At 41.8% G+C, this 26,263-nt stretch overlaps 1 protein-coding gene across 2 annotated transcripts in view; it reads right to left on the minus strand.

Moving 5' to 3' along the window:
• The window catches only part of LOC106571085 (signal-induced proliferation-associated 1-like protein 1), a 215,606-nt gene extending 193,186 nt beyond the window's left edge, over window positions 1-22,420 (minus strand). For both annotated transcript variants that reach the window (XM_014143753.3, XM_014143752.3), the window contains exon 1: window positions 22,177-22,420. The gene's annotated coding sequence lies outside the window, so the exon portion shown is untranslated. The remainder of the gene's footprint in view (window positions 1-22,176) is intronic.
• Window positions 22,421-26,263: the final 3,843 nt, after the last annotated feature.

Raw genomic sequence — 26,263 nt, forward strand, 5'->3', positions numbered from 1 at the left:
CACAAAAATAAATCAATGGAAATCCAATTTATCAACCCATGGAGGTCTGGATTTGGAGTCACACTCAAAATGAAAGTGGAAAACCACACTACAGGCTGATCCAACTTTGATGTAATGTCCTTAAAACAAGTCAAAATGAGGCTCATTAGTGTGTGTGGCCTCCACGTGCCTGTATGACCTCCCTACAACGCCTGGGCATGCTCCTGATAAGGTGACGGATGGTCTCCTGAGGGATCTCCTCCCAGACCTGGACTAAAGCATCCGCGAACTCCTGGACAGTCTGTGGTGCAACATGGCGTTGGTGGATGGAGCGAGACATGACGTCCCAGATGTGCTCAATTGGATTCAGGTCTGGGGAGCAGGCGGGCCAGTCCATAGCATCAATGCCTTCCTCTTGCAGGAACTGCTGACACACTCCAGCCACATGAGGTCTAGCATTGTCTTGCATTAGGAGGAACCCAGGGCCAAAGGCACCAGCATATGGTCTCACAAGGGGTCTGAGGATCTCATCTCGGTACCTAATGGCAGTCAGGCTACCTCTGGCGAGCACATGGAGGGCTGTGCGGCCCCCCAAAGAAATGCCACCCCACACCATGACTGACCCACCGCCAAACCGGTCATGCTGGAGGATGTTGCAGGCAGCAGAACGTTCTTCACGGCGTCTCCAGACTCTGTCACGTCGGTCACGTGCTCAGTGTGAACCTGCCTTCATCTGTGAAGAGCACAGGGCGCCAGTGGCGAATTTGCCAATCTTGGTGTTCTCTGGCAAATGCCAAACGTCCTGCACGGGGTTGGGCTGTCAGCACCACCCCCGCCTGTGGACGTCGGGCCCTCATACCGCCCTCATGGAGTCTGTTTCTGACCGTTTGAGCAGACATGCACATTTGTGGCCTGCTGGAGGTCATTTTGCAGGGCTCTGGCAGTGCTTCTCCTGCTCCTCCTTGCACAAAGGCGGAGGTAGCGGTCCTGCTGCTGGGTTGTTGCCCTCCTACGGCCTCCTCCATGTCTCCTGATGTACTGGCCTGTCTCCTGGTAGCGCCTCCATGCTCTGGACACTACGCTGACAGACACAGCAAACCTTCTTGCCACAGCTCGCATTGATGTGCCATCCTGGATGAGCTGCACTACCTGAGCCACTTGTGTGGGTTGTAGACTCCGTCTCATGCTACCACTAGAGTGAAAGCACCGCCAGCATTCAAAAGTGACCAAAACATCAGCCAGGAAGCATAGGAACTGAGAAGTGGTCACCACCTGCAGAACCACTCCTTTATTGGGGGTGTCTTGCTAATTGCCTATAATTTCCACCTGTTGTCTATTCCTTTTGCACAATAGCATGTGAAATTTATTGTCAATCAGTGTTGCTTCCTAAGTGGACAGTTTGATTTCACAGAAGTGTGATTGACTTGGAGTTACATTGTGTTGTTTAAGTGTTCCCTTTATTTTTTTTGAGCAGTATATGTATGCATGTATGTATGCATGCATGCATGTATGTATGTATATAGTTGGTTACCGATTCATCGGTCAAATTTTGTAATTTTATATGAATCGGTATCGGCGTTGAAAAATCATAATCAGTCGAACTCTAATCTCTCCTTCAGGCATCTTTTTCTTTGGACTTTATATTGTGGTTGGCAACCAACTTTAACCTGTTGGGTCTAGGGGGCAGCATTTGCACGTCTGGATAAAAAAATGTACCCGATTTAATCTGGTTACTAATCCTACCCAGTAACTAGAATATGCATATACTTATTATATATGGATAGAAAACACTCTAAAGTTTCCAAAACTGTTTGAATGGTGTCTGTGAGTATAACAGAACTCATTTGGCAGGCAAAACCCTGAGACATTTTCTGACAGGAAGTGGATACCTGATGTGTTGTATTGACTTTAAACCTATCCCATTGAAAAACACAGGGGTTTAGGAATATTTTGGCACTTCCTATTGCTTCCACTAGATGTCACCAGCCTTTACAAAGTGTTTTGAGTCTTCTGGAGGGAGATCTGACCGAACAAGAGCCATGGAACGGTGATGTCCCATTAGACACCTGGCGCGCTAGTTCATGTTGGGTACCCTCGTTCCAATACGTTATAAAAGAGTATGCATTCGTCCACCTTGAATATTATTCATGTTCTGGTTAAAAAAGGCCCTAATGATTTATGCTATACAACGTTTGACATGTTTGAACGAACGGAAATATATTTTTTCCCCTCGTTCATGACGAGAAGTCCGGCTGGCTTACATCATGTGCTAACGAGACGGAGATTTTTGGACATAAATGATGAGCTTTTTTGAACAAAACTACATTCGTTATGGACCTGTGATACCTGGAAGTGACATCTGATGAAGAGAATCAAAGGTAATGGATTATTTACATAGTATTTTCGATTTTAGATCTCCCCAACATGACGTCTAGTCTGTATCGCAACGCGTATTTTTCTGGGCGCAGTGCTCAGATTATTGCAAAGTGTGATTTCCCAGTAAGGTTATTTTTAAATCTGGCAAGTTGATTGCGTTCAAGAGATGTAAATCTATAATTCTTTAAATGACAATATAATATTTTACCAATGTTTTCTAATTTTAATTATTTAATTTCTGACGCTGACTTGACTGCCGGTTATTGGAGGGAAACGATTTCCTCAACATCAATGCCATAGTAAAACGCTGTTTTTGGATATAAATATGAACTTGATAGAACTAAAAATGCATGCATTGTCTAACATAATGTCCTAGGAGTGTCATCTGATGGAGATTGTAAAAGGTTAGTGCATCATTTTAGCTGGTTTTATGGTTTTGGTGACCCTGTCTTTGACTTGACAAAACATTACACACAACTCTTGTAAATGTACTGTCCTAACATACTCTAAATTTATGCTTTCGCCGTAAAACCTTTTTGAAATCGTAAAACGTGGTTAGATTAAGGAGATGTTTATCTTTCAAATGGTGTAACATAGTTGTATTTTTGAAAAATTTGAATTTTGACATTTATTTGGATTCAAATTTGCCGCTCTTGAAATGCACCTGCTGTTGATGGAGTGCACCACGGGTGGCACGCTAGCGTCCCACCTAGCCCCAAGAGGTTAAAGTGCATTACCACCACCAACTGGACTGGAACATGGACCTCAGTTCATCTTTAAATCACCCAGGTGGGTTTATGCTCCTAAAAGCCAATGAGGAGATGGGAGAGGGGGGACTTGCAGCGAGTCAAGCTTCACAAATTGAACCAAGTTTTATTTTTTGCGCCTGGCTACACAGACGATCGTTGACAAGCGTGAGCAGTGTTTCAATAACATGGGTACATTTATTTTGCAATGCCCCAGCACGTGACGCTAGCGGTGTGGTTAGCATGTAATGCCTTTTGCATTAAATTCCAGGGCAGCTATCTCTGCTCGACTCCAGACACGCTCACGCTTTACCAAAATGGCTTCTCAGTTGCAGGCGGACAGGGAGACAAAAAGGTCTGCAATTACTAAGTCCACCGGTCAGTCAGGAAAGCACTTATATTACTAATAATCAGCCTTGGGAAGCCAGCCGAAATCAACACCACCCAACACCCTTTTAGACTGCTACTGAGGAACAAACCTCTCAATAGGTTCCTTCCCAAATGGCAACATGTAACCAGTGCACTATATAGGGAATAGGGTGCCATTTGAGATGCACAGCATGCTTCAAGAGAGCTGTCGGTCTGGTGAAGAGTACCAACAGATGGCGAGACAGTTGGTGGGGAATTTCAGCAATGATGTGAATACATTTCAGCGGTTTAGAAAGAATTACGGCACTTGTCATCTGTTTCATTCATGGGGTGGCCAGTGAAGGTGGGGAAAGTTGTGTAGTCTATTCTGGGAGTGAAGAGCCAAGAAAGATTGATAAGGGAACTGACTGTAAAGAAACACAGCCTATAGTTTGATAATGGCCTCAAGCTAAGCGATTAAGCCACTCTGAAACATGTTTGAGAAGGTCACATTTAAGCAAAACAATATGAGAGTGTTTTAGAATAGACATTATTGGGTCCAGTTAAGAAGTCCAGAAAAAGTTATTTACAGAGCCGGCACACAACCAAATCATAACGTTCCCCCAGTCTGCCATAGCACCTCCTAGGTCACAGAAGCACCACCTCCTAGGTCACAGAAGCACCACCTCCTAGGTCACAGAAGCACCACCTCCTAGGTCACAGAAGCACCACCTCCTAGGTCACAGAAGCACCACCTCCTAGGTCACAGAAGCACCACCTCCTAGGTCACAGAAGCACCACCTCCTAGGTCACAGAAGCAGCACCACCTAGGTCACAGAAGCACCACCTAGGTCACAGAAGCACCACCTAGGTCACAGAAGCACCACCTAGGTCACAGAAGCACCACCTAGGTCACAGAAGCACCACCTAGGTCACAGAAGCACCACCTAGGTCACAGAAGCACCACCTAGGTCACAGAAGCACCACCTAGGTCACAGCTACTGGAACACAGAATAAAGCCCAATTAGCTTGGTGTTTTGGCAGTGTTCAGTAGCTTGCTGGCACACAGTTAATTTCAGTTAGTGTACAGCTCATTTCAGTTCTCATTGTTTACTATCTGGGACTGCTCACTCCGTCAGGCAAAGTGTTCCATCTGTTTATTTCAGCCTGGATTAGCTCCCTATTGATTCAGACATTTTTATAGATTTCCTGCTACTAACCTGTCACATCTATGTGTTTGTTTTTATATGAATCCACCCTGCTCCGTTCATGTGCCGTAATCCTCGTCCATTACTAATTAAGTTGTTAATTAAATCAAACAGGAGGGAGAGAGAGAGAGAGAAAGAGAGAGGGGTGGCATGTAGCCTAGTGGTTAAGAGCGTTGGACCAGTAACCAAAAGTTCTCTGGTTGGAATCCACGAGCTGACAAGGTGAAAAAAAAAATATGTCGATGTGCCCTTGAGCAAGGCACTTAAAATATTCTATTTCAATATTAACTGGCCTATTGAGAGACAGCGATGGAATGTGTAGGTGGACTAGGCTTGGCAGGTATCCAAATTGTCAAACCTTCCTACCGACTTTGTGCCATACCGGATATTCAGTTATCTTTCTTGGCTCTTCACTCCCAGAATATACTACACAACTTTCCCCACCTTCACTGAACACAAAGGGTGCAAACCCCACTGAGGCTTTGCAATCCGAAGGTTAACAACATAACAAGTACATGTAAAATCCCATAGAGAATGCTAGCTAAATGCTAATGAGCCTATTGCGCGCATTTCATACAGTCTTTGACCTAAACAATTCTCAGGACAGATATCCCAGTTCAAAATTATACAACTAACTAAAAAAAAACCATTTAAAAAAAAATATATATGAAAAAAAAAAAAAAAAAAAAAAAACACCTCTACTCAGTGTGCTGAAAAACATAGAGAGCAAAGCTCTTGATCCACGAAGAGATTCTCTGCTGTTACGGGCGAAGCTTGATTTTGGAAGAAGCTAATCACTTAGCTAACTAGCTACTAAATAAACATCTGCTAAATATGTCTGTGTGACCAATAAACATTTATTTAATTAGCAAACTAAATGCACAACTGCCGAGCATTTAACACATAATAGACAATTACCTTAATAGTTATAAGATATCTTGACAACAAACATTTAGTTGTTAATTCCATTCTGTAACTAGATCAGCTGGCGTGTGCTGCACTACAGTGAATGACTCACAAGGCGCCGGTCTCTTGTCGTTGTGTGCTTGTAAACAAACACCACGTGACTGGATACTATTGGTCAGCTTCATAATGACAAATTGTGACAGGTGAAATGAAATACGCAATCTTCTTTATATCCTAACGTATTGCACGAGACGACTGCAGGTACTTACTGAAAAATGTTTTACAAAATAACTTCGAAAGACATACAATAGCGGTCAAAAGTTTTAAAACACCTTCTCATTCAAGGGTTTTTCTTAATTTTGACTATATTCTAGATTGTAGAATAATAGTGAAGACGTCAAAACTATGAAATAACACATGGAATCATGTAGTAGCCAAAAAAAAAACATAAAAAAAAAAAAAAGTGTAAAACAAATTAAATATATTTTAGATTCATCAAAGTTGCCACCCTTTGCCTTGATGACAGATTTGTACACTCTTGGCATTCTCTTAACCAGCTTCATGAGGTATTCACTTGGAATGCATTTCAATTAACAGGTGTGCCTTGTTAAAATTAATTTGTAGAATTTCTTTCCTTCTTAATGCGTTTGAACCAATCAGTTGTGTTGTGAAAAGGTGCAGAAGAGAGCCCTATTTGGTAAAATACCAAGTCCATATTATGGCAAGAACAGCTCAAATAAGCAAAGAGAAACTACAGTCATCATGACTGACCTTTGTGTCTTAAAGTAAACACGGAAAATTTCAAGAACTTTGAAATTGTTCAGTGGAAACGCCTAGGAGCAACAACAGCTCAGCCGCGAAGTGGTAGGCCACACAAGCTCACAGAACGGGACCACGGAGTGCTGAAGCGCGTAAAAATCTGGACTGTACTTAATTTCAACACTCCCTACATAGTTCCAAACTGTCTCTGGAAGCAACGTCAGCACAGCGCATCAGGAGTTTCATGAAATGGATTTCCATGGCTGAGCAGCCGCACACAAGCCTAAAATCACCATGATGGGCAATTTGGAAATAACCACAGCATTCCGGCAAACAGTGGTGTAAAGCTCGCCGCCATTGTACTCTGGCGCAGTGGAAATGCATTCTCTGGAGTGATTAATCACGCTTCACTATATCTGGCAGTCCGACGGACAAATCTGGGCTACCTGCCCAAATGCATAGTGCCAACTGTAAAGTCTGGTGGAGGTGGAATAATGGTCTGGTGCTGTTTGTCATGGTTTTCAAGCCCTTTAGTTCCAATGAAGTTGGAAGCATTCCTGACTGCAGGAATGTCCAACAGAGCCGTTGCCAGAGAATCAAATGTTAATTTCTCTAGCATAGGCCTTCTCCGTTGTTTTAGAAAATTTGACAGTACGGCCAACCAGACTCGCAAGCGCAGACCACGTGTAACCACGCCAGCCCAGGACCTTCACATCCGGCTTCTTCGCCTACCAGCCACCCGGACAGCTGATGAAACTGTTGGTTTGCACAACCGAAGAATTTCTGCACAAACTGTCAGAAACAGTTTCAGGGAAGCTCATCTGCATGCTCGTCATCCTCACCAGGGTCATGACCTGACTGCAGTTCGGCGTCGTAACAGACTTCAGTGGGTAAATGCTCACCTTCGATGGCCACTGGCACACTGGAGAAGTGTGATCTTCATGGATAAATCCGCGTTTCAACTGTACCGGGCAGATAGCGTGTATGGCATCGTGTGGGCGAGCTGTTTGCTGATGTCAACATTGTGAACAGAGTGCCCCAAGGTGACGGTGAGGTTATGGTATGGCCAGGCATAAACTAAGGACAACGAACACAATTGCATTTTATCTATGACAATTTGAATGCCCAGAGATACCGTGACGAGATCCTGAGGCCCACTGTCTTGCCATTCATCCACCGCCATTACCTCATGTTTCAGCATGATAATGCACGGGCCCACGTCACAAAAGTTTTCACAATTCCTGTAAACTGAAAATGTCCCAGTTCTTCCATGGCCTGCATCCTCACTAGACATGTCACCGATTGAGCACGTTTGGGATGCTCTGGATCGACGAGTACGACAGTGTGTTCCAGTTTTCGCCAATATCCAGCAACTTCGCACAGCAATTGAAGAGGAGTGGGACAACATTCCACAGGACACAATCAACAGCTTGATCAACTCTATTTGAAGGAGATGTGTCGTGCTGCATGAAGCAAATGGTGGTCACACCAGACACGGACTGGTTTTATGATCACCGCCCCTACCACTTATTAATTATATATATATATTTTTTTAAGGTGTCTTTGACCATAAGATGCACATCTGTATTTCCAGTCATGTGAAATCCATAGATTTAGGGTCTAATGAATTTACTTCAATTTACTCTTTTCCTTACATGAACTGTAAATGCAGTAAAAATCTTAGAAATTCTTATTTTATGTTGTAGATATACACACAGCAAAGGTTTTAGGCAGGTTTGGAAAATTGCTGTAAAGTAAGAATGTTTCAAATACCTATTAACTATTAACACATCTATTTATCAATTAACTAAATGCAAAGTCAGTAAACAGAAAAATCTGAATCAAATCCATATTTGGTGTGAGCACCCTTTGCCTTCAAAACAGCATCAATTCTTGTAGGTACACTTGCAAAGTCAACGATTTTGAAGGCAGATTGGTATAATTTGTTTAATCATATAGCTGACAAACAGGTGCTAATGATCATCAATTCAATATGTAGGTTGAAACACAATCATTAACTGAAACAGAAACATCTGTGTAGGAGGAATAAAAATGGTTGAGGAACAGCCAAACGCCGTTAACATGGTGAGGTTGCTGAAGACAGTTTACTGTCAAAAGTCATACACCATGGAAAGACTGAGCACAGCAACAAGACACAAGGTTATACTACATCAGCAAGGTCTCTCCCAGGCAGAAATGTCAAGGCATAAAGGGGTTTCCAGATGTGCTGTCCAAGCTCTTTTGAAGAAGCACAAAGAAACGGGCAACGTTGAGGACCGTAGACACAGTGGTCAGCCAAGGAAACTTACTGCAGCAGATGAAAGACACATCATGCTTACTTCCCTTTGCAATCAGAAGATGTCCAACGGTGCCATCATCTCAAAATTGGCAGAAACAGTGGGACCCTGGTACACCCATCTACTGTCTGGAGAAGTCTGGTCAGAAGTGGCCTTCATGGAAGACTTGCGGCCAAAAAGCCACACCTCCGACGTGGAAACAAGGCCAAGCGACTAAACTATGCACAAAAACACAGGAAATGGGGTGCAGAAAAATTGCAGCAGGTGCTCTGGACTGAGGAGTCAAAATGTGAAATATTTGTTTGAAGCAGAAGGCAGTTTGTTTGCCGAAGGGCTGGAGAGCCGTACACGAGTGTCTGCAGGCAACGGTAAAGCATGGTGGAGGTTCCTTGGAAGTTTGGGGCTGCATTTCTGCAAATGGAGTTGGGGATACTTATCCATCATGCAATACCATCAGGGTGGCATCTGATTGGCCCCAAATGCATTCTGCAGCATGACAACAACCCCAAACATACAGCAAAAGTCATTAAGAACCATCTTCAGCGTCAAGAAGAACAAGGAGTCCTGGAAGTGATGGTACGGCCCCCACAGAGCCCTGATCTCAATATCATCGAGTCTGTCTGGGATTACATGAAGAGAAGCACCTGAGGCTGCCTAAATCCACAGAAGAACTGTGGTTAGTTCTCCAAGATGTTTGGCCCAAACTGCCTGCCGAGTTCCTTCAAAAACTGTGTGCAAGTGTACCAAGAAGAATTGATGCTGTTTTGAAGGCAAAGGGTGGTCACACCAAATATTGATTTGATGTAAATTTCTGCTGTTCACTCACTTTGCATTTTGTTAATTGATAAATATAAACATGTCTATTTTTTAAAGCATTCTTACTCCACAGCATTTTTTCACGCCTGCCTAAAACTTTTGCACAGTACTGTATATTACACACTTAACAGTTTGGACACCTACTAATTCAAGACTTTATTTTTTACATTGTAGAACAGTGAAGACGTCAAAACTATGAAATAACACATATGGAATAATGCAGTAATCAAGTGTTAAATGAAAATATATTTTAGATTCTTCAAAACAGCCACCCTTTGTGCCTTGTTAGAAGTTAATTTGTGGAATTTCTTTCCTTCTTAATCTTTTTTGAGCCAATCAGTTGTGTTGTGACAATGTAGGGGTGGATAATATATACATTTTGATTTCTTTAACACTTTAGTTACTACATTATTCCATAATTGTTATTCCATTGTTTGAGGTCTTCACTATTATTCTAATGTAGAAAATAGTAAAAAGAAAAACCGGGGTGTGTGTGTGTGTATGTATACACTGCTCAAAAAAATAAAGGGAACACTTAAACAACACAATGTAACTCCAAGTGAATCACACTTCTATGAAATCAAACTGTCCACTTAGGAAGCAACACTGACTGACAATACATTTCACATGCTGTTGTGCAAATGGAATAGACAACAGGTGGAAATTATAGGCAATTAGCAAGACACCCCCAATAAAGGAGTGGTTCTGCAGGTGGTGACCACAGACCACTTCTCACTTCCTGGCTGATGTTTTGGACGCTTTTGAATGCTGGCGGTGCCTTCACTCTAGTGGTAGCATGAGACGGAGACTACAACCCACACAAGTGGCTCAAGTAGTGCAGCTCATCCAGGATGGCACATCAATGCGAGCTGTGGCAAGAAGGTTATATTTTTTCATTCGATAACATTAATTATCACGAAAAGGTGCATATCTGCTTCAAACTCAAGAATGCCTGAACAAACCGTGGTTAGAGCGTTGGACTAGTAACCTAAAGGTTGCTAGATCGAATCCCCGAGCTGACAAGGTAAAAATCTGTCGTTCTGCCCCTGAACAAGGCAGTTAACCCACTGTTCCCCGGTAGGCCGTCATTGTAAATAAGTTGTTCTTAACTGACTTGCCTAGTTAAATAAAAAGGTCAAAAAAATGTTTAATTATGTGAGCTACACGTGAAATTATACTTGAAGGAAAATTGTTCCATGTTTGCGGCCAGGGAGCATGTACCTGGGGTCAATTAAATTGATAAGCATCTTGAAACCTTCCTTTTCGACTGTGCTAATGTCCTTAGCAATACAATGCATAATAGCATTTGTGATGTCTTTTGTCTTTCGATGTTTGCTTGTAGGGCATAAACGCGGTCTGTGTTGACTGCGTCGGGCAAACGTCCCTATATTGGCTGGTGCTTGAGGGGCGTTTATCAATACCGTGGCACAAACTCAAACTTCCTGCATGTTCTAAAGAGTGATTTTGCTTCAGATGTTGAAAAAGGTTTGACGTATTACCAGACTTCGTAGCCACCTGTCTACAGCACAATTTGCACCGAACATTGCTCTGGTCTTTGTCGGACTTCAAAAAGCCAAACCACTTCCAAATTACTGAAACAGTTTAACCCTTTTTATCAATCATTTCTTCATTGGAAGCTGCTCCTTCTCCATGGCTGTCACTGCCAACGTTTTCGCCTAAAAATCACTCATTTATTTAGTGGTTAACGGTGGCTACTCCGTCCCTCATTTATTTAGTGGTTAACGGTGGCTACTCCGTCCCTCATTTATTTAGTGGTTAACGGTGGCTACTCCGTCCCTCATTTATTTAGTGGTTAACGGTGGCTACTCCATCACTCGAGGTGCTAAGTGGTTTTTAGTGGGCGTATACCTCTCCACGTGCATATTGTCACTTCTCCGCACGTTCCTGCACATTCCACATTATGGAAAATGAATATTTTTTATATCATTGAGGGAAGTAATTACCTCCATAATTATTGATATATCGCCCAGCCCTAATTAATAAATAAATATATATTTATTTTTTTCATTCAACACTCACACTACAAGTCAAAAATAATTTTCCCTTAACCCTACCAACCCTCCCCTAATGGGAGTAAACTAATGAACAACACTTAAGCTCCATTTCCAGCTTATACATACGATATATATTTTACAATAGTTATCTTTTGTTTGTTTTTAGTCCCATCCTTCAGCTCCCCTCAAACTATACCATCTCTTAAGACCATCCAGTTGATTTCGATTTGCCATAACACATCAATTTGCAATAACATCTGCTAAAAATGTGTACGTGACCGATAAAATGTGATTTTATATTTTTTCATCTTTCAAATTGTTGCATGTTGTGTTCATATTTTTGTGAAGTATAGCATAACAACTTGCTTAGCTAGAGAAGATAAGGGTGGGTGAGTGAGAGAGGGAAAGAGAGATGTCTGGAAGAAGGGGGGGGGGGGGGACGCCTGGAAGGGGGGGGGGGGGGGACGCCTGGATGGGTGAGTGAGTGAGGAGACAGAGAAAGACTCCTAGCTGGGAGATTGACAGCAGTATGATTATCAAGGCTATTCAGACATACAGTGGTTGAACAACATTTCTAAAGGTAGTTCTGAAAGGCTAGATCTTCATTAACCACATTGTGTGTGTGTGTGTCACTGTGTTTTAAATCCAATGGCAAGAGAAGAGACAGCTAATGCGCCAGGAGTTGGGAACAATTCCATTTCAATTCAGTCACTCTAGAAAGTAGCTTAAATACCAATTCCACTTTTCCCTGTAATGCACAGTACCGCAGGCTAAATCAAATCAGAGATTTATTTCTAAACTGACTGACGAACATGTCACTCTGACCATTCCAAGCTGGTACTCATTAAGCTAAATCTAACATGTCACTCTGACCATTCCAAGCGGGTACACGTTCTGATTTAAAGCCTCCTAGATGGAAGTAGGACAGCCAGGGAGGCGAGGCAGGGGTTTTGGCAGTGGCTCCACACACACACACAGCATCCTCAAATGGCACCCTATTCCTTGTTTAGTGCACTACTTTTGAAAGGAGTCCTGGCCCTGGTCAAAAGTAGTACACCAAATAGGGTGCCACTTGGGATGAAAACCACAGAACTATACTAGTCGCTAACTATTTTTATATATATATATATATATATATATATATATATATATATATATATATATATATATATATATATATATATATATATATGTATATATATATATATATATATATATATATATATATATATATATATATATATATATATATATATATATATATATATATATATATATATATATATATAGCCAGCGCTCAAAGTCAGGGAAAAGAAGACATTAAGCCTCCACTCTCTTCAGTTAGTGATTCCCCATTTCAAGCTTGATTCTGGCCACCACCTTGCCTGCAGTGTTGAGATGAAACGAACGCATGAACCTCTCCCCCTATAGGTCCACCTCTGTCCATACAGAGGAGAGGGAATGGGAGGGTATGGACAGAGGCCTATAGAGGAGAGGGAATCCCTACATGTTTTACTCTAGTCTCAGTCAATTCTATCCCCCTTATAGGTCTCTGTCCATATAGAGGAGAGGGAATCTCCCTCCATCTCTCCAGTCCAGGTTTTCCCAAACTGGGGTACGCCAAATAAAAATGTGATTCACATTCTCAAACAGTCCAATTATATTTTCTAACAGGCTATACATTTGGGTGAGGTTTATTTCTCGCCTGAGTAGCCTTGCTTCACTGCCAAAAATAAAATTAAACCATCTAGTGTTCAGCGAATTAACAACACAATGTCAAATACAGGTAGCCTAGTCAAATAATTAACATCCAATCACATTAACCATTACACTCTCACAGGAAACCTTCACTCTTGCGCAGACATTTAGAAAACGAAACATGATCATTTGAAAAATAAGCCACGGGAGTTTTTTTTGAGCAAGAACAAAGAGGACTTGAGTAGTAAGACTGAACTGCCACAGCTCCTGGTATATGTCCGTTACGTTCATGAGGGGGTCAATTAAGGAAGACATCCTCTTCTGCAAACCAGGACAACAGGAGAGGATACTTTGACATCAAATGGACTTTGGTGGTCAAGATGTGTTGGTATCTGTACTGATGGCGCAAAAGCCATGACAGGAAGACATAGTGGAGTGGTAATGTGCGTGCAAGCAGTTGCTCCCGACGCTACTTGGGTACACTGCAGCATCCACCGAGAGGCTCTTGCTGCCAAGAGAATGCCAGAAAGCTTGAAAGACGTTTTGAACACTACAGTGAAAATGGATAACTTTGTTAAAGCAAGTCCCCTAAACTCTAGTGTATTTTCTGCACTACGCAATGATATGGGTAGCGACCATCTAACGCTTTTACAACATACAGAAGTGCGCTGGTTATCAACGGGCAAAGTATTGACAGGTTATTTTGAATTGAGACCAGCTTAACGTTCTTTACTGACCATCATTTTCACTTGTCTGACCGCTTGGATGATGACGAGTTTCTCACACGACTGGCCAATCTGGGTGATGTTTTTTCTCGCCTGAATGATCTGAATCTAGGATTACAGGGACTCTCCACAACTATATCCAATGTGCGGGACAAAATTGAGGCTACGATTAAGAAGTTGGAGCTCTTCTCTGTCTGCATAAACAAGGACAACACACAGGTCTTTCCATCATTGTATGATTTTTGTGCAAATTAACTCAAGATTACAGACAATGTCAAATGTGATATAGTGAAGCACCCGAGTGAGCTGGGTGCACAATTCCGCAGGTACTTTCCTGAAACGGATGATAAACTGGATTCGTTATCCCTTTCATGCCCTGCCTCCAGTCCACTTACCGATATCTGAACAACAGAGCCTCATCAAATTGCAGTAAGCGGTTCTGTGAAAATTGATTTTAATCAGAAGCCACTGCCAGATTTATGGATTTGGCTGTACTAAAAGATTCTTGCCTTGGAAAATCACGCTGTTAAGACACTGATGCCCTTTTCAACCACGTACCTATGTGAGAGTGGATTCTCAGCCCTCACTAGCATGAAAACTAAATACAGGCACAGACTGTGTGGAAAATGATTTAAGACAGACGCTCTCCAATACAACCCAACATTGCAGAGTTATGTGCATCCTTTCAAGCACACCCTTCTCATTAACCTGTGGTGAGTTATTCACCATTTATGAACAAATAACATTTTATATGTAAGATTTCTAAATAAAGAGCAAAATTATTATTATTTGTGACCTGGTCCTATAAGAGCTCTTTGTCACTTCCCCATGAGCCGGGTTGTGACACAAACTCACACTCATTCTTATGTTTAATAAATGTATCGTATAGTGCGTGTGTGGCAGGCTTACAATGATGGCAAAAAACAACATTTGAGAGTGCGCTGGCCCTGGTGCTAGAGGGGGTACAGCTGGAGGTTGAATGTTTGAAGGGGTACGGGACTATAAAAACTTTGGGAACCACTGATCTAGCCCATACAACTCCCACTCCTCTAATAGTATACAGCTGAAGTCGGAAGTTTACATACACTTAGGTTGGAGTCATTAAAACTCGTTTTTCAACAACTCCACACATATTTTGTTAACAAACTATAGTTTTGGCAAGTCGGTTAGGGCATCTACTTTGTGCATGACACAAGTAATTATTCCAACAATTGTTTACAGACAGATTATTTCACTTATAACTCACTGTATCACAATTCCAGTGGGTCAGAAGTTTACATGCACTAAGTTGACTATGCCTTTAAACAGCTTGGAAAATTCCAGAAAATGATGTCATGGCTTTGAAGCTTTTGATAAATGATGTCAATTAGCCTGAGTCAAATTGGAGGTGTACCTGTGGATGCATTTCAAGGCCTACCTTCAAACTCAGTGCGTCTTTGCTTGAAATCATGGGAAAATCTAAAGAAAATCAGCCAAGACGTCAGAAAAGAAACTGTAGACCTCCACAAGCCTGGTTCATCCTTGGGAACAATTTACAAACGCCTCAAGGTACCACGTTCATCTTTACAAACAATAGTACGCAAGTATAAACACCACGGGTCCACGCAGCCGTCATACCGTTCAGGAATAAGACGCGTTCTGTCTCCTAGAGATGAACGTACTTTGGTGCGAAAAGTGCAAATCAATCCCAGAACAACAGCAAAGGACCTTGGGAAGATGCTGGAGGAAACAGGTACAAAAGTATCTCTAGCCACAGTAAAACGAGTCCTATATCGACATAACCTGAAAGGCTGCTCGGCAAGGAAGAAGCCACTGCTCCAAAACCGACATAAAGAAGCCAGACTACGGTTTGCAACTGCACATGGGGACAAAGATCGTACTTTTTGGAGAAATGTACTCTGGTTTGCTGAAACAAAAATAGAACTGTTTGGCCATAATGACCATAAGAATTATAGATACAGAACTCCTTTATGCACTCGCTATGTCCGATTTTAAAATAGCTTTTCGGTGAAAGCACATTTTGCAATATTCTGAGTAGATAGCCCGGCCATCACAGGCTAGCTATTTTGACACCCACCAAGTTTGACCCTCACCAAACTCCGATTTACTATTAGAAAAGTTTGATTACCTTTCCTGTTCTTCGTCAGAATGCACTCCCAGGACTTCTACTTCAATAACAAATGTTGGTTTGGTTCAAAATAATCCATAGTTATATCCAAATAGCGGCGTTTTGTTCGTGCGTTCAAGACACTATCCAAGGGTGACGAAGGGTTACGCGCCCGACGCGTTTTGTGACAAAAAAATTCTAAATATTCCATTACCGTACTTCGAAGCATGTCAACCGCTGTTTAAAATCAATTTTTATGCTATTTTTCTCGTAAAAAAGCGATAATATTCCGACCGGGAGTCGTTGTTTACGTTCAAAGACGAAATAATAAGAACATGGGGTCGCCTCGTGCACGCGCCTCAGTCTCATAGTACTCTGACCGACCAATACCCAAACGCGCTAATGTTTTTCAGCCAGGGCCTGCAAAGCCACGATTCAGCTTTTTGCCGCCTTCTGAGAGCCTATGGGAGCCGTAGGAAGTGTCACGTAACAGCAGAGATCGCTTGTTTTGGATAGAGATGATCAAGAAGGCCAAGAAATGGTCAGACAGGGTACTTCCTGTACAGAATCTTCTCAGGTTTTGGCCTGCCAAATGAGTTCTGTTATACTCACAGACACCATTCAAACAGTTTTAGAAACTTTGGAGTGTTTTCTATCCAAAGCTAATAATTATATGCATATTCTAGTTTCTGGGCAGGAGTAATAATCAGATTAAATCGGGTACGTTTTTTATCCGGCTGTGAAAATACTGCCCCCTAGCCATAACAGGTTAATTAGGTCCGATTTCAAGTTGTCATAACAATCGGTAATCGGTATTTTTGGACATCGATTTGCCGAATTAATTTTTTTAACTACACCTTTATTTAACTAGGCAAGTCAGTTAAGAACACATTCTTATTTTCAATGATGGCCTGGGAACAGTGGTTTTACTGCCTTGTTCAGGGGCTGAACGACAGATTTTTACCTTGTCAACTCGGGGATTCAATCTTGCAACCTTACAGTTAACTAGCCCAACGCTCTAACCACCTGCTTTACATTGCACTCCACGAGGAGCCTGCCTGTTACGCGAACGCAGTAAGAAGCCATGGTAAGTTGCTAGCTAGCATTAAACTTATCTTATAAAAAAACAGAATCACTAGTTAAACTAGTAATATCATCAACCATGTGTAGTTATCTAGCCTGTCCTGCGTTGCATATAATCGATGCGGTGCGCATTCGCGAAAAAGCACTTTTGTTGCTCCAACGTGTACCTAACCATAAACATTAATGTCTTTCTTAAAATCAATACACAAGTATAAATTTTTAAACCTGTATATTTAGTTAATATTGCCTGCTAACATGAATTTCTTTTAAACTAGGGAAAATGTGTCACCTCTTGCAACAGAGTCAGGGTATATGCAGTGTGAAGACTTTCTTCCTAACAAAGACAGCCAACTTCGCTAAACAGGGGATGATTTAACAAAAGCGCATTTGCCAAAAAAAGCACAATCGTTGCACGACTGTACCTAACCATAAACATCAATGCCTTTCTTAAAATCAATACACAGAAGTATATATTTTTAAACCTGCATATTTAGCTAAAATAAATCCAGGTTAGCAGGCAATATTAACCAGGTGAAATTGTGTCACTTCTCTTGAGTTCATTGCACGCAGTCAGGGTATATGCAACAGTTTGGGCCGCCTGGCTCGTTGCGAACTAATTTGCCAGAATTTGACGGAATTATGACATAACATTGTACAACCTGTCAATGTAACAGCAATATTTAGACTTAGGGATGCCACCCGTTAGATAAAATACGGAACGGTTCCGTATTTCACTGAAAGAAAAACCGTTTTGTTTCGAGATTCGACCATATTAATGACCTAAGGCTCGTATTTCTGTGTGTTTATTATGTTATAATTAAGTCTATGATTTGATAGAGCAGTCTGACTGAGCGGTGGTAGGCACTAGCAGGCTCGTAAGCATTCCAACAGCACTTTCCTGCATTTTGCAGCTCTTCGCAATGCTTCAAGCATTGCGCTGTTTATGACTTCAAGCCTATCAACTCCCAAGATTAGGCTGGTGTAACCGATGTGAAATGGCTAGCTAGTTAGCGGGTGCGCGCTAATAGCGTTTAAAACGTCACTCGCTCTGAGACTTGGAGTAGTTGTTCCCCTTGCTCTGCATGGGAAACGCTGCTTCGAGGGTGGCTTTTGTCGATGTGTTCCTGGTTCGAGCCCAGGTAGGAGTGAGGAGAGGGACGGAAGCTATACTGTTACACTGGCAATACTAAAGTGCCTATATGAACATCCAATAGTCAAAGGTATATGAAATACAAATCGTATAGAGAGAAATAGTCCTATAATTCCTATAATAACTACAACCTAAAACTTCTTACCTGGGAATATTGAAGACTCATGTTAAAAGGAACCACTAACTTTCATATGTTCCCATGTTCTGAGCAAGGAACTTAAACGTTAGCTTTCTTACATGGCACACATTGCACTTTTACTTTCTTATCCAACACTTTGTTTTGCATTATTTAAACCAAATTGAACATGTTTCATTATTTATTTGAGGCTAAATTGATTTTATTGATGTATTATATTAAGTTAAAATAACTGTTCATTCAGTATTGTTGTAATTGTCATTATTACAAATAAAAATGTAAAAAATAAATTGGCCGATTCATCAGTATCGGCTTTTTTTGGTCCTCCAATAAATCGGTATCGGCGTTGAAAAATCATAATCGGTCGACCTCTAGTATGGAATGTGTACTGTATGTGGATGGTGATGTATAAGGCCATGTTTAAAGCTTTCCTCCCACAATGGCTGGTCTGAACCCTAACATAACGAACCCAGACATGCAGTCCGAGCCGGCACTAAGCAAAATGTTGTTGCCGCTGATGCACACCCCAAATTTCGAATATGCACCATGTGTATGCTACTATTCTAACTCTCAACAGTAAGTTGAGACCGTGACCGAGTTCCTTTAGATGTATACGCACACAGCCTTGAGAAAATTATTTATACCCCTTGACATTTTGTTGTGTTACAGCCTGAATTCACAATGTATTAAATATATATTTTATCTCACTCAGACACACAATACATCATAATGTCAGTGAAAACGTGTTTAGACATTTTTGCTAATTTATTGAAAAAAAATGAAATATCTGAGTTACATAAGTATTCACATCCCGAGTCAATACAAGTTAGAGTCACCTTTGGCAGCGATTACAGATGTGAGTCTTTATGGGTAAGTCTAAGAGCTTTGCACACCTGGATGTACAATATTTGTACTTTTTTTTTAAAATTCAAGCTATGGTTGTATATCATTGCTAGACAATCAACTTCAAGTCTTGCCATAGATTTTCAAGCAGATTTAATTAAAACTGAGGAACATTCACTGTCTTCTTGGTAAGCAACTCCAGCATATATTTGGCCTTGTGTTTAAGGTTGTTGTCCTGCTGAAAGGTGAATTAATCTCCCAGTGTTTGGTAGAAAGCAGACTGAACCAGGTTTTGCCTGTGCTTAGCTCCATTCTGTTTATTTTTTTTTTATCCTGAAAAACTCCCCAGTTGATTACAAGCATACCCATAACATGATCCACCCACCACTATGCTTGAAAATATGGAGTGGTACTCAGTAATGTGTGGTATAGAACACTTTGTATTCAGGACAAAAAGTTATTTGCTTTGCCAACTTTTTTGCAGGATAACTTTAGTGCCTTGTTACAAACAGGACAATTTTGAATATTTTTATAATGTTCAAGCTTCCTTCTTTTCGGTCTGTCATTTAGGTTAGTATTGTGGAGTAACTACAATGCTGTTGATTCATCCTCAGCTCTCCTGTCACAGCCATTAAACTCAGTAAATGTTTTAAAGTCACCATTGGCCTCATGGTGAAATCCCTGAGTGGTTTCCTTCCTCTCCAGCAACTGAGTTAGGAAGGACACCTGTATCTTTGTAGTGACTGGGTGTATTGATTAGGCTTGGGCAGTATACCGTATATATTGTATACTGGGGTATTTGGAAAAAGCCACAGGATGGTTTTTCAATACCGTCAAATCGATTTATTTGAAGTTTTTTTTTTAAATGTGGAAAAGGGATGTGAATACTTTGAAGGCATTGTATTATTTTTTTATTTTTTTTATTTTACGTGGGCCGCCAGTTGCCCATCCCTGTAATAGGTTTGCCATTTGGGACAAAGCCCAGATTTCAGGCAGCCTTGGCATCATGAGACTGACGACAGCAGAGAAGATGAGATGTTCACTTGCAAATGTGTTAGGATTTTGACGCAAACAGGCAGCATGACAGACGGCATCTAAAAGCTATCTATCTGCTGCCTGAAATTAATCTGTAATGCTATGTTGTTTTTCAAGCCTCTCTCAAAACCAGACATGTAGAACCAATCACTGCTGAATCAACCACACCACTCAACCACTAGTCTGACAAATGAATACAGATGGGCTCCTGTTGACATATCCATTTAGAGGCTGTTACGACCGTGTGTGTCCATCCCCTGAGGAGAGAGGCTGCACGCCACAGGTGGACGACCCACCAGTAACACACCGGGAGGCCAAGGCACTGGCAGGGGGGGGGGGCTAACAAATAACCGTTTTGGTCCGTTGTGGCGATTACGTCATCCCCCTAACCATCACAACCAGGTGTAAGCATGACACACACACCACACACACACTTGTGGAACGTATTCTTATAAATAACAAGTCTATTTGGTGATTCTGAGCAACAGTATCCACTACTGTAAAACAAGTCTCATCTGACTGAAGTGACTGCTGCTTATTCACTCCTACATTCCAATGATTTCAGAACAACCTACTTTTCCCCCCCTCAAAGACCAGCCCCTCAAAAATCCCCCACACATCCTTCTGCTGCCTTGGCTTGTCTTTTCAACAATGCATGAGAACACCACCCACGCACCCTGCAGACGAGAAAGAGTGATGCAAAAATGGTCAACCATCATATCCATCAAAGTTCCGCCTTCAATGAAGAAATGATGTCTTCAAAAAAAATAAAAATTAAAAGGGGGATTGACACAAACAGAAGTGACAACAAATAAGGAGGCTAAATAAATGATGTCAAATGGAGAGATCAAGTAGTTTGTGATGTGGATGTTTCCATAGAGAGCCTACTAAATCACTACGAGTATTCTAATTATATGGTTATTTCCCTATACAAATCTTCTTATTCCATACCTACCTACAGTATGGGCTTTAGGGGTGCCTGGGGTTACGATGTAACACCCATACCAGTGATGGCCATGTAAGGTGACCTGGTGAAGCGATGTAACCCAAGAAGGGGCCCTGTGGCAATGTTCCACTACCCAACAATTACAATTAGGCATCAAACAAATGGTTATGAAGTTTCTCTCATCTCTGGTTCCTGTTATTGTCAACGGCCATTGTTGTCCACATTTCTGACTGACAACAAAATGACTGGGGGTAAACTTTCCTGCGAGCATGATATAACTTGGACTAAAGGGTTCTTGGACTAATGTGCTATATGAATTTTATGGGAAGATTTTCAATTCAACGAATATACAAAGACGTCATACCTATTATTTCAATATCACTAACGTTATTATATGATTGGCATAAAAAATAAATTAAATCTACCTGCTAGTTATTATGAGCAATCAAATTGTGCTAAACAATATCGAGTTGCCCCCCACATGCCATGATTCCCAAACCAAGGGGACAGCTGGTTCAAGTTAGCCAGCAGCAACGCGTGGTCATCTTGTTGTGAGGAGGAGAGAGAGAGAGAGAGAGAGGATGGGGAAGGGTAAACAACTGTCGCGAAAATAATCGGGTTATTCAACTTGATTCGATGTGCGAAGGTCTGCTTCAGGAGAGACATCAAAAGTATAGCTGCATCAGTATGTCTCGGATAGATTTGATGTTATGCATGGCTAGCAAATGAATGAATACAAACACAACGTGCATCTTTCGTCGTTGCTAAACTTTTCACTCCCAATTTTCAGTTGCTCCTCAACTTAACGTTTGTTGTATTTACCTTTTAACTGATTTCAATTGAACAGTAATGTTATGTACAATTGAGATAACTGAATAGCCCATACCACAAATACACATCAGTCGGTTTTCTGAAAATAACGGGATATTTTCTCCACCTCGCCACAGCACAGTGTGCATCATGGCATGCTATGCTATTAATAAAACCGAAGCAGAAAACTCACCTTTCCTCTCCCCACCTCCGCCGTTCTCAGAGAGACACAGATTCCAGGAAAAACCTCTTATCACAATGTTTGGCCACAAAGTGAGCGTCGAAGTCTCTAGATTTTCATCACGACAACGTCAAAATACAATTGTCTTTTCTTATCCGTTGTTCCCCTTACTCCAGCTTCTCCTTCCTTTTGCGATCGTTCAAAACTTGGAAGTTTGATAGACAAAGTTGCTTGACAGCCTCCGCCTCGGTCGCGCTGCAGCTGCTGGAGAGATGAGGTCACTGCACGGCAACTCTTTAACGCTGCAGCAACTCTCGCGATGAGCGGGAAGTGAAACAACGCGGAACCGTAAAGGATGGAGAGAGAGCGAGAGAGAGAGAGAGAGACCGTTCCGTTGCTCTGGCAACAGCAGCCAGCTAAACTGCTATGTAACGCAGTACGCAATGAATCCCAACAATTCATTGGCAACTGGTGGCATTTCAGTAGTTTTTTGTTGTTGTTATTTTTCTGTCGTTTTAGCGTTTTTTTTTGTTAAAATCAAAGACATTTCTGGAACATTCTGGGGCAGAATTACAAACGTTTGATCTGCCATGGTCAACATCACTCCACTGGGGTGATACCAACCATCTCATCTCAGCAGTTACACTGGTAGGCCTAATGTTGCAGCTAGCTTAATTAGCAGGCAAACACACTTTGATACACAATCTTACCTTCAGGTAAAATATTTCCTACATGGTAAATGTTGCATTATGTTGTACTACTTTCAGCACCAGTATGTCTTCGTCTGTGAATTTGTCTGAAGTTATCAAACGTATCGGTGGCACATTTTGCAAATGATTGGTCCATCTACCCAGGCTTGTTTTTCCACTTCCGGATTTACATATTTTGTTGTTACAAATTTTGATTAAAATGTATTGAATTGTCTTTTTTCTTCAACAAATACTCTGTAATGTCAACATGGGAAAACATTTTTACAATTTGTTAATAAAGATGAATGAAAAATAAACGAATATATCTTGATTACATAAATATTCAACCCCCTGAGTCAATACATGTTAGAATCAATCCCCTTTGGCAGTGATTACAGCTGTGAGTCTTTTGGGTAAGTCTCTAAGAGCTTTGCACACCTAGATTGTATTTGTTCTTTTTTAAACTTTTCAAGCTCTGCCAAATTGGTTGTTGATCATTAGTAAACAGCCATTTTCAAGTCTTGCCATAGATTTTCAAGCCAATTTAAGTCAAAACTGTAACTTGGCCACTCAGGAACATTCAATGTTGTCTTGGTAAGCAACTCCAGTGTACAGTACCCCTCTGAACCAGCAGTCAGTGTAGGAAAAAAGTCAATGCTATATTGTAATCTATCTTCCAGTGCCAACAGTGTTGTGATAAGACGTAGGCTAGACCTACAAAACAAAATAAATGTGATGGACTTGTTTTGTAAATATGCAATGACATATGCCTTGAATCAATGGCTTGTTTCTACACTGTACACAACTCCGACATTGAACAAGCAAGGCAACATGCAAGGTCAGGGCCAGAACACACAAAGGACTAGTTTGTGTAAAAATTACTTTGGGCATAAAGTATCTATGGTAGATTATGTCACAGCCAAGTCAGGTCTCTCTCTCTTTCTCTTGTTTTTTTCTCTCTCTCATTTGCTCTCGATCTCTCTCATTCTCTATCTCTCTCATTCTCTATCGCTCTCATTCTCTAATTCTCATTCTCTCTCACACACTCTATCTCACTCACTCGAGTTGATCATTGCTGACTTCACAGATTAAGCAGAGACTGTATGGGCAGGCCTATCTCTCCTCCACTGAGCTGCGGAACAGTCCAGAATTACGTAATAATCTGATAGAAACAAAGGGAGACAGACTATGTTCATTAAAACCACACCATTCCAGTATTATTACCATGAATATTGATAACACCCACTTCAATCTGTCATGGGTTGATTGTGTGTGTGTGTGGGGGGTTCTCACAAGGATACTAAAACAAGGAAAATTCGGACAAGTGGGGAGATTTCACCCACAAGGAAAAAGGCTATTTTAGGCTCAGGGGTTAGGGTTAGGAGTTGGGGTTAAGGTTAGGGTTAGGTGAAGGGTTAGGAGTTGGGGTTAAGGTTAGGGTTAGGTGAAGGGTTAGGAGTTGGGGTTAAGGTTAGGGTTAGGTGAAGGGTTAGGAGTTGGGGTTAAGGTTAGGGTTAGGTGAAGGGTTAGGAGTTGGGGTTAAGGTTAGGGTTAGGTGAAGGGTTAGGAGTTGGGGTTAAGGTTAGGGTTAGGTGAAGGGTTAGGAGTTGGGGTTAGGGTTAGGTGAAGGGTTAGGAGTTGGGGTTAAGGTTAGGGTTAGGTATCGGGTAATCCACCCGGTTGCTTGGGTTTAAGTTATCTTGGAGCATAAGAATTATGAAACAATAAATATTGTGAAACCTTTATGAATTTCTCCCAAGAAGCCGGGTGGCTTACTAATACCTACCCCTACAATGCTATCTATACCATCACCGTGGGGACACACATGGATAGTTTATTACACTGAATCTTGTGATAAATCCATTACACTACAATAATCCATGTTATTTTACTTCCTCAGTGTGGTTGGTTACTGAACGTTTGAGGGGTTTGACCATGTTACAAGATGGACAAACCATGAGTACCAATTTTTTTTTTTTTTTATAGCATTAGAAGTAGTCTATTCTGCACAATCTGTATTTTCAGACATATTATTAGGTTCTAGTCTGGTTTTACACCAGAGTACTATGAATACTGTCAGAAAGTATAATGTTATAACAGGGCTCTGAGTGGAGCCAAACGGTTGCCCCCCTTGTAGAGAAGGATCAAACTAATATATGACCCTATAGAATGATCACTGTTTTTATTTATTTTCTTTTTATTTAACCTTTATTTAACCTTTATGATCACTGTTGAGAGGAGTTAGAGAATGCATCGATGGAGCGTTGATTAGTGGCTCTTCCACGAAGACATAAGGACAGGGAGACAATTCTAACAAACACTAACAAACACTGCAAAATGCAATTCTTTGTATGTATTTTGTATTTATTGAAAGAACAGTGGGAAAGTGTAGAGGGGGTAGTAGCATGTAGAGGGGCACAGACAGGAAAGTGTAGAGGGGGTAGTAGCATGTAGAGGGGCACAGACAGGAAAGTGTAGAGGGGGTAGTAGCATGTAGAGGGGCACAGACAGGAAAGTGTAGAGGGGGTAGTAGCATGTAGAGGGGCACAGACAGGAAAGTGTAGAGGGGGTAGTAGCATGTAGAGGGGCACAGACAGGAAAGTGTAGAGGGGGTAGTAGCATGTAGAGGGGCACAGACAGGAAAGTGTAGAGGGGGTAGTAGCATGTAGAGGGGCACAGACAGGAAAGTGTAGAGGGGGTAGTAGCATGTAGAGGGGCACAGACAGGAAAGTGTAGAGGGGGTAGTAGCATGTAGAGGGGCACAGACAGGAAAGTGTAGAGGGGGTAGTAGCATGTAGAGGGGCACAGACAGGAAAGTGTAGAGGGGGTAGTAGCATGTAGAGGGGCACAGACAGGAAAGTGTAGAGGGGGTAGTAGCATGTAGAGGGGCACAGACAGGAAAGTGTAGAGGGGGTAGTAGCATGTAGAGGGGCACAGACAGGAAAGTGTAGAGGGGGTAGTAGCATGTAGAGGGGCACAGACAGGAAAGTGTAGAGGGGGTAGTAGCATGTAGAGGGGCACAGACAGGAAAGTGTAGAGGGGGTAGTAGCATGTAGAGGGGCACAGACAGGAAAGTGTAGAGGGGGTAGTAGCATGTAGAGGGGCACAGACAGGAAAGTGTAGAGGGGGTAGTAGCATGTAGAGGGGCACAGACAGGAAAGTGTAGAGGGGGTAGTAGCATGTAGAGGGGCACAGACAGGAAAGTGTAGAGGGGGTAGTAGCATGTAGAGGGGCACAGACAGGAAAGTGTAGAGGGGGTAGTAGCATGTAGAGGGGCACAGACAGGAAAGTGTAGAGGGGGTAGTAGCATGTAGAGGGGCACAGACAGGAAAGTGTAGAGGGGGTAGTAGCATGTAGAGGGGCACAGACAGGAAAGTGTAGAGGGGGTAGTAGCATGTAGAGGGGCACAG

The sequence above is a fragment of the Salmo salar genome, chromosome 15 (genome assembly GCF_965601325.2).
Source record: "Salmo salar chromosome 15, fSalSal1, whole genome shotgun sequence".
Lineage (NCBI taxonomy): Eukaryota > Metazoa > Chordata > Actinopteri > Salmoniformes > Salmonidae > Salmo > Salmo salar.